Source organism: Coregonus clupeaformis, chromosome 18 (assembly GCF_020615455.1).
Source record: "Coregonus clupeaformis isolate EN_2021a chromosome 18, ASM2061545v1, whole genome shotgun sequence".
In the NCBI taxonomy this organism is placed as follows: Eukaryota; Metazoa; Chordata; class Actinopteri; order Salmoniformes; family Salmonidae; genus Coregonus; species Coregonus clupeaformis.
The window spans coordinates 36,830,318-36,841,576 of record NC_059209.1 but is presented as its reverse complement, the minus strand read 5'-3'; the positions used below and the strand labels follow the sequence as shown (position 1 = coordinate 36,841,576).

General features: G+C 26.3%; 1 protein-coding gene across 1 annotated transcript in view; it reads right to left on the bottom strand.

Annotated features, from left to right (window-relative positions):
* The window catches only part of fras1 (Fraser extracellular matrix complex subunit 1), a 339,766-nt gene that overhangs the window by 72,436 nt on the left and 256,071 nt on the right, over nt 1-11,259 (bottom strand). The gene's annotated exons all lie outside the window — the stretch shown is intronic.

Below are 11,259 nucleotides of genomic sequence, written 5' to 3'. Positions count from 1 at the left end.
ACTAGCATGTTGTCCTATAGATCTGTATTATAATATTATAACTAGCATGTTGTCCTATAGATATGTGTTATAATATTATAACTAGCATGTTGTCATCCAGATCTGTATTATAATATTATAACTAGCATGTTGTCCCATAGATCTGTATTATAATATTATAACTAGCATGTTGTCATCCAGTTCTGTATTATAATATTATAACTAGCATGTTGTCCTATAGATCTGTGTTATAATATTATAACTAGCATGTTGTCCTATAGATCTGTATTATAATATTATAACTAGCATGTTGTCCTATAGATCTGTGTTATAATATTATAACTAGCATGTTGTCATCCAGATCTGTGTTATAATATTATAACTAGCATGTTGTCCTATAGATCTGTATTATAATATTATAACTAGCATGTTGTCCTATAGATCTGTGTTATAATATTATAACTAGAATGTTGTCATCCAGATCTGTGTTATAATATTATAACTAGCATGTTGTCCTATAGATCTGTGTTATAATATTATAACTAGCATGTTGTCCTATAGATCTGTATTATAATATTATAACTAGCATGTTGTCCTATAGATCTGTATTATAATATTATAACTAGCATGTTGTCCTATAGATCTGTATTATAATATTATAACTAGCATGATGTCATCCAGATCTGTATTATAATATTATAACTAGCATGTTGTCCTATAGATCTGTGTTATAATATTATAACTAGCATGCTGTCCTATAGATCTGTATTATAATATTATAACTAGCATGTTGTCCTATAGATCTGTATTATAATATTATAACTAGCATGTTGTCATCCAGTTCTGTGTTATAATATTATAACTAGCATGTTGTCCTATAGATCTGTATTATAATATTATAACAAGCATGTTGTCCTATAGATCTGTATTATAATATTATAACTAGCATGTTGTCCTATAGATCTGTGTTATAATATTATAACTAGCATGTTGTCCTATAGATCTGTATTATAATATTATAACTAGCATGTTGTCCTATAGATCTGTATTATAATATTATAACTAGCATGATGTCATCCAGATCTGTATTATAATATTATAACTAGCATGTTGTCCTATAGATCTGTGTTATAATATTATAACTAGCATGTTGTCCTATAGATCTGTATTATAATATTATAACTAGCATGTTGTCCTATAGATCTGTATTATAATATTATAACTAGCATGTTGTCATCCAGTTCTGTGTTATAATATTATAACTAGCATGTTGTCCTATAGATCTGTATTATAATATTATATCTAGCATGTTGTCCTATAGATCTGTATTATAATATTATAACTAGCATGTTGTCCTATAGATCTGTGTTATAATATTATAACTAGCATGTTGTCCTATAGATCTGTATTATAATATTATAACTAGCATGTTGTCCTATAGATCTGTGTTATAATATTATAACTAGCATGTTGTCCTATAGATCTGTGTTATAATATTATAACTAGCATGTTGTCATCCAGATCTGTATTATAATATTATAACTAGCATGTTGTCCTATAGATCTGTATTATAATATTATAACTAGCATGTTGTCATCCAGATCTGTATTATAATATTATAACTAGCATGTTGTCCCATAGATCTGTATTATAATATTATAACTAGCATGTTGTCCTATAGATCTGTATTATAATATTATAACTAGCATGTTGTCCTATAGATCTGTATTATAATATTATAACTAGCATGTTGTCATCCAGATCTGTATTATAATATTATAACTAGCATGTTGTCCCATAGATCTGTATTATAATATTATAACTAGCATGTTGTCCCATAGATCTGTATTATAATATTATAACTAGCATGTTGTCCTATAGATCTGTATTATAATATTATAACTAGCATGTTGTCCTATAGATCTGTATTATAATATTATAACTAGCATGTTGTCATCCAGATCTGTGTTATAATATTATAACTAGTATGTTGTCCTATAGATCTGTGTTGTAATATTATAACTAGCATGTTGTCATCCAGATCTGTATTATAATATTATAACTAGCATGTTGTCCTATAGATCTGTATTATAATATTATAACTAGCATGTTGTCATCCAGATCTGTATTATAATATTATAACTAGCATGTTGTCCCATAGATCTGTATTATAATATTATAACTAGCATGTTGTCCTATAGATCTGTATTATAATATTATAACTAGCATGTTGTCCTATAGATCTGTATTATAATATTATAACTAGCATGTTGTCATCCAGATCTGTGTTATAATATTATAACTAGTATGTTGTCCTATAGATCTGTATTATAATATTATAACTAGCATGTTGTCCTATAGATCTGTTTTATAATATTATAACTAGCATGTTGTCCTATAGATCTGTGTTATAATATTATAACTAGCATGTTGTCCTATATATCTGTATTATAATATTATAACTAGCATGTTGTCCTATAGATCTGTGTTATAATATTATAACTAGCATGTTGTCCTATAGATTTGTGTTATAATATTATAACTAGCATGTTGTCCTATAGATCTGTATTATAATATTATAACTAGCATGTTGTCCTATAGATCTGTTTTATAATATTATAACTAGCATGTTGTCCTATAGATCTGTATTATAATAGTATAACTAGCATGTTGTCCTATAGATCTGTATTATAATATTATAACTAGCATGTTGTCATCCAGATCTGTATTATAATATTATAACTAGCATGTTGTCCCATAGATCTGTATTATAATATTATAACTAGCATGTTGTCCCATAGATCTGTATTATAATATTATAACTAGCATGTTGTCCTATAGATCTGTATTATAATATTATAACTAGCATGTTGTCCTATAGATCTGTATTATAATATTATAACTAGCATGTTGTCATCCAGATCTGTGTTATAATATTATAACTAGTATGTTGTCCTATAGATCTGTGTTGTAATATTATAACTAGCATGTTGTCATCCAGATCTGTATTATAATATTATAACTAGCATGTTGTCCTATAGATCTGTATTATAATATTATAACTAGCATGTTGTCATCCAGATCTGTATTATAATATTATAACTAGCATGTTGTCCCATAGATCTGTATTATAATATTATAACTAGCATGTTGTCCTATAGATCTGTATTATAATATTATAACTAGCATGTTGTCCTATAGATCTGTATTATAATATTATAACTAGCATGTTGTCATCCAGATCTGTGTTATAATATTATAACTAGTATGTTGTCCTATAGATCTGTATTATAATATTATAACTAGCATGTTGTCCTATAGATCTGTTTTATAATATTATAACTAGCATGTTGTCCTATAGATCTGTGTTATAATATTATAACTAGCATGTTGTCCTATATATCTGTATTATAATATTATAACTAGCATGTTGTCCTATAGATCTGTGTTATAATATTATAACTAGCATGTTGTCCTATAGATTTGTGTTATAATATTATAACTAGCATGTTGTCCTATAGATCTGTATTATAATATTATAACTAGCATGTTGTCCTATAGATCTGTTTTATAATATTATAACTAGCATGTTGTCCTATAGATCTGTATTATAATAGTATAACTAGCATGTTGTCCTATAGATCTGTATTATAATATTATAACTAGCATGTTGTCCTATAGATCTGTATTATAATATTATAACTAGCATGTTGTCCTATAGATCTGTATTATAATATTATAACTAGCATGTTGTCATCCAGATATGTGTTATAATATTATAACTAGCATGTTGTCATACAGATCTGTATTATAATATTATAACTAGCATGATGTCATCCAGATCTGTGTTATAATATTATATCTAGCATGTTGTCCTATAGATCTGTGTTATAATATTATAACTAGCATGTTGTCCTATAGATCTGTATTATAATATTATAACTAGCATGTTGTCCTATAGATTTGTGTTATAATATTATAACTAGCATGTTGTCCTATAGATCTGTATTATAATATTATAACTAGCATGTTGTCATCCAGATCTGTGTTATAATATTATAACTAGCATGTTGTCCTATAGATCTGTATTATAATATTATAACTAGCATGTTGTCCTATAGATTTGTGTTATAATATTATAACTAGCATGTTGTCCTATAGATCTGTGTTATAATATTATAACTAGCATGTTGTCATCCAGATCTGTATTATAATATTATAACTAGCATGTTGTCCTATAGATCTGTGTTAATATTATAACTAGCATGATGTCATCCAGATCTGTATTATAATATTATAACTAGCATGTTGTCCTATAGATCTGTGTTATAATATTATAACTAGCATGTTGTCATACAGATATGTGTTATAATATTATAACTAGCATGTTGTCATACAGATCTGTATTATAATATTATAACTAGCATGATGTCATCCAGATCTGTGTTATAATATTATATCTAGCATGTTGTCCTATATATCTGTGTTATAATATTATAACTAGCATGTTGTCCTATAGATCTGTGTTAAAATATTATATCTAGCATGTTGTCCTATATATCTGTGTTATAATATTATAACTAGCATGTTGTCCTATAGATCTGTGTTATAATATTATATCTAGCATGTTGTCCTATATATCTGTGTTATAATATTATAACTAGCATGTTGTCCTATATATCTGTATTATAATATTATAAATAGCATGTTGTCCTATAGATTTGTGTTATAATATTATAACTAGCATGTTGTCCTATAGATCTGTATTATAATATTATAACTAGCATGTTGTCATCCAGATCTGTGTTATAATATTATAACTAGCATGTTGTCCTATAGATATGTATTATAATATTATAACTAGCATGTTGTCCTATAGATCTGTGTTATAATATTATAACTAGCATGTTGTCATCCAGATCTGTATTATAATATTATAACTAGCATGTTGTCCTATAGATCTGTGTTATAATATTATAACTAGCATGTTGTCCTATAGATCTGTGTTATAATATTATAACTAGCATGTTGTCCTATAGATTTGTGTTATAATATTATAACTAGCATGTTGTCCTATAGATCTGTATTATAATATTATAACTAGCATGTTGTCCTATAGATCTGTTTTATAATATTATAACTAGCATGTTGTCCTATAGATCTGTATTATAATAGTATAACTAGCATGTTGTCCTATAGATCTGTATTATAATATTATAACTAGCATGTTGTCATCCAGATCTGTATTATAATATTATAACTAGCATGTTGTCCCATAGATCTGTATTATAATATTATAACTAGCATGTTGTCCCATAGATCTGTATTATAATATTATAACTAGCATGTTGTCCTATAGATCTGTATTATAATATTATAACTAGCATGTTGTCCTATAGATCTGTATTATAATATTATAACTAGCATGTTGTCATCCAGATCTGTGTTATAATATTATAACTAGTATGTTGTCCTATAGATCTGTGTTGTAATATTATAACTAGCATGTTGTCATCCAGATCTGTATTATAATATTATAACTAGCATGTTGTCCTATAGATCTGTATTATAATATTATAACTAGCATGTTGTCATCCAGATCTGTATTATAATATTATAACTAGCATGTTGTCCCATAGATCTGTATTATAATATTATAACTAGCATGTTGTCCTATAGATCTGTATTATAATATTATAACTAGCATGTTGTCCTATAGATCTGTATTATAATATTATAACTAGCATGTTGTCATCCAGATCTGTGTTATAATATTATAACTAGTATGTTGTCCTATAGATCTGTATTATAATATTATAACTAGCATGTTGTCCTATAGATCTGTTTTATTATATTATAACTAGCATGTTGTCCTATAGATCTGTGTTATAATATTATAACTAGCATGTTGTCCTATATATCTGTATTATAATATTATAACTAGCATGTTGTCCTATAGATCTGTGTTATAATATTATAACTAGCATGTTGTCCTATAGATTTGTGTTATAATATTATAACTAGCATGTTGTCCTATAGATCTGTATTATAATATTATAACTAGCATGTTGTCCTATAGATCTGTTTTATAATATTATAACTAGCATGTTGTCCTATAGATCTGTATTATAATAGTATAACTAGCATGTTGTCCTATAGATCTGTATTATAATATTATAACTAGCATGTTGTCCTATAGATCTGTATTATAATATTATAACTAGCATGTTGTCCTATAGATCTGTATTATAATATTATAACTAGCATGTTGTCATCCAGATATGTGTTATAATATTATAACTAGCATGTTGTCATACAGATCTGTATTATAATATTATAACTAGCATGATGTCATCCAGATCTGTGTTATAATATTATATCTAGCATGTTGTCCTATAGATCTGTGTTATAATATTATAACTAGCATGTTGTCCTATAGATCTGTATTATAATATTATAACTAGCATGTTGTCCTATAGATTTGTGTTATAATATTATAACTAGCATGTTGTCCTATAGATCTGTATTATAATATTATAACTAGCATGTTGTCCTATAGATCTGTTTTATAATATTATAACTAGCATGTTGTCCTATAGATCTGTATTATAATAGTATAACTAGCATGTTGTCCTATAGATCTGTATTATAATATTATAACTAGCATGTTGTCCTATAGATCTGTATTATAATATTATAACTAGCATGTTGTCCTATAGATCTGTATTATAATATTATAACTAGCATGTTGTCATCCAGATATGTGTTATAATATTATAACTAGCATGTTGTCATACAGATCTGTATTATAATATTATAACTAGCATGATGTCATCCAGATCTGTGTTATAATATTATATCTAGCATGTTGTCCTATAGATCTGTGTTATAATATTATAACTAGCATGTTGTCCTATAGATCTGTATTATAATATTATAACTAGCATGTTGTCCTATAGATTTGTGTTATAATATTATAACTAGCATGTTGTCCTATAGATCTGTATTATAATATTATAACTAGCATGTTGTCATCCAGATCTGTGTTATAATATTATAACTAGCATGTTGTCCTATAGATCTGTATTATAATATTATAACTAGCATGTTGTCCTATAGATTTGTGTTATAATATTATAACTAGCATGTTGTCCTATAGATCTGTGTTATAATATTATAACTAGCATGTTGTCATCCAGATCTGTATTATAATATTATAACTAGCATGTTGTCCTATAGATCTGTGTTATAATATTATAACTAGCATGATGTCATCCAGATCTGTATTATAATATTATAACTAGCATGTTGTCCTATAGATCTGTGTTATAATATTATAACTAGCATGTTGTCATACAGATATGTGTTATAATATTATAACTAGCATGTTGTCATACAGATCTGTATTATAATATTATAACTAGCATGATGTCATCCAGATCTGTGTTATAATATTATATCTAGCATGTTGTCCTATATATCTGTGTTATAATATTATAACTAGCATGTTGTCCTATAGATCTGTGTTAAAATATTATATCTAGCATGTTGTCCTATATATCTGTGTTATAATATTATAACTAGCATGTTGTCCTATAGATCTGTGTTATAATATTATATCTAGCATGTTGTCCTATATATCTGTGTTATAATATTATAACTAGCATGTTGTCCTATATATCTGTATTATAATATTATAAATAGCATGTTGTCCTATAGATTTGTGTTATAATATTATAACTAGCATGTTGTCCTATAGATCTGTATTATAATATTATAACTAGCATGTTGTCATCCAGATCTGTGTTATAATATTATAACTAGCATGTTGTCCTATAGATATGTATTATAATATTATAACTAGCATGTTGTCCTATAGATCTGTGTTATAATATTATAACTAGCATGTTGTCATCCAGATCTGTATTATAATATTATAACTAGCATGTTGTCCTATAGATCTGTGTTATAATATTATAACTAGCATGTTGTCCTATAGATCTGTGTTATAATATTATAACTAGCATGTTGTCCTATAGATTTGTGTTATAATATTATAACTAGCATGTTGTCCTATAGATCTGTATTATAATATTATAACTAGCATGTTGTCCTATAGATCTGTTTTATAATATTATAACTAGCATGTTGTCCTATAGATCTGTATTATAATAGTATAACTAGCATGTTGTCCTATAGATCTGTATTATAATATTATAACTAGCATGTTGTCATCCAGATCTGTATTATAATATTATAACTAGCATGTTGTCCCATAGATCTGTATTATAATATTATAACTAGCATGTTGTCCCATAGATCTGTATTATAATATTATAACTAGCATGTTGTCCTATAGATCTGTATTATAATATTATAACTAGCATGTTGTCCTATAGATCTGTATTATAATATTATAACTAGCATGTTGTCATCCAGATCTGTGTTATAATATTATAACTAGTATGTTGTCCTATAGATCTGTGTTGTAATATTATAACTAGCATGTTGTCATCCAGATCTGTATTATAATATTATAACTAGCATGTTGTCCTATAGATCTGTATTATAATATTATAACTAGCATGTTGTCATCCAGATCTGTATTATAATATTATAACTAGCATGTTGTCCCATAGATCTGTATTATAATATTATAACTAGCATGTTGTCCTATAGATCTGTATTATAATATTATAACTAGCATGTTGTCCTATAGATCTGTATTATAATATTATAACTAGCATGTTGTCATCCAGATCTGTGTTATAATATTATAACTAGTATGTTGTCCTATAGATCTGTATTATAATATTATAACTAGCATGTTGTCCTATAGATCTGTTTTATTATATTATAACTAGCATGTTGTCCTATAGATCTGTGTTATAATATTATAACTAGCATGTTGTCCTATATATCTGTATTATAATATTATAACTAGCATGTTGTCCTATAGATCTGTGTTATAATATTATAACTAGCATGTTGTCCTATAGATTTGTGTTATAATATTATAACTAGCATGTTGTCCTATAGATCTGTATTATAATATTATAACTAGCATGTTGTCCTATAGATCTGTTTTATAATATTATAACTAGCATGTTGTCCTATAGATCTGTATTATAATAGTATAACTAGCATGTTGTCCTATAGATCTGTATTATAATATTATAACTAGCATGTTGTCCTATAGATCTGTATTATAATATTATAACTAGCATGTTGTCCTATAGATCTGTATTATAATATTATAACTAGCATGTTGTCATCCAGATATGTGTTATAATATTATAACTAGCATGTTGTCATACAGATCTGTATTATAATATTATAACTAGCATGATGTCATCCAGATCTGTGTTATAATATTATATCTAGCATGTTGTCCTATAGATCTGTGTTATAATATTATAACTAGCATGTTGTCCTATAGATCTGTATTATAATATTATAACTAGCATGTTGTCCTATAGATTTGTGTTATAATATTATAACTAGCATGTTGTCCTATAGATCTGTATTATAATATTATAACTAGCATGTTGTCATCCAGATCTGTGTTATAATATTATAACTAGCATGTTGTCCTATAGATCTGTATTATAATATTATAACTAGCATGTTGTCCTATAGATTTGTGTTATAATATTATAACTAGCATGTTGTCCTATAGATCTGTGTTATAATATTATAACTAGCATGTTGTCATCCAGATCTGTATTATAATATTATAACTAGCATGTTGTCCTATAGATCTGTGTTATAATATTATAACTAGCATGATGTCATCCAGATCTGTATTATAATATTATAACTAGCATGTTGTCCTATAGATCTGTGTTATAATATTATAACTAGCATGTTGTCATACAGATATGTGTTATAATATTATAACTAGCATGTTGTCATACAGATCTGTATTATAATATTATAACTAGCATGATGTCATCCAGATCTGTGTTATAATATTATATCTAGCATGTTGTCCTATATATCTGTGTTATAATATTATAACTAGCATGTTGTCCTATAGATCTGTGTTAAAATATTATATCTAGCATGTTGTCCTATATATCTGTGTTATAATATTATAACTAGCATGTTGTCCTATAGATCTGTGTTATAATATTATATCTAGCATGTTGTCCTATATATCTGTGTTATAATATTATAACTAGCATGTTGTCCTATATATCTGTATTATAATATTATAAATAGCATGTTGTCCTATAGATTTGTGTTATAATATTATAACTAGCATGTTGTCCTATAGATCTGTATTATAATATTATAACTAGCATGTTGTCATCCAGATCTGTGTTATAATATTATAACTAGCATGTTGTCCTATAGATATGTATTATAATATTATAACTAGCATGTTGTCCTATAGATCTGTGTTATAATATTATAACTAGCATGTTGTCATCCAGATCTGTATTATAATATTATAACTAGCATGTTGTCCTATAGATCTGTGTTATAATATTATAACTAGCATGATGTCATCCAGATCTGTATTATAATATTATAACTAGCATGTTGTCCTATAGATCTGTGTTATAATATTATAACTAGCATGTTGTCCTATATATCTGTGTTATAATATTATAACTAGCATGTTGTCCTATAGATCTGTGTTATAATATTATAACTAGCATGTTGTCCTATAGATTTGTGTTATAATATTATAACTAGCATGTTGTCCTATAGATCTGTGTTATAATATTATAACTAGCATGTTGTCCTATATATCTGTGTTATAATATTATATCTAGCATGTTGTCCTATAGATCTGTATTATAATATTATAACTAGCATGTTGTCCTATAGATCTGTTTTATAATATTATAACTAGCATGTTGTCCTATAGATCTGTGTTATAATATTATAACTAGCATGTTGTCATCCAGATCTGTGTTATAATATTATAACTAGTATGTTGTCCTATAGATCTGTATTATAATATTATAACTAGCATGTTGTCCTATAGATCTGTGTTATAATATTATAACTAGCATGTTGTCATCCAGATCTGTGTTATAATATTATAACAAGTATGTTGTCCTATAGATCTGTATTATAATATTATAACTAGCAGGTTGTCCTATAGATCTGTATTATAATATTATAACTAGCATGTTGTCCTATAGATCTGTTTTATAATATTATAACTAGCATGTTGTCCTATAGATCTGTATTATAATATTATAACTAGCATGTTGTCCTATAGATCTGTATTATAATATTATAACTAGCATGTTGTCCTATAGA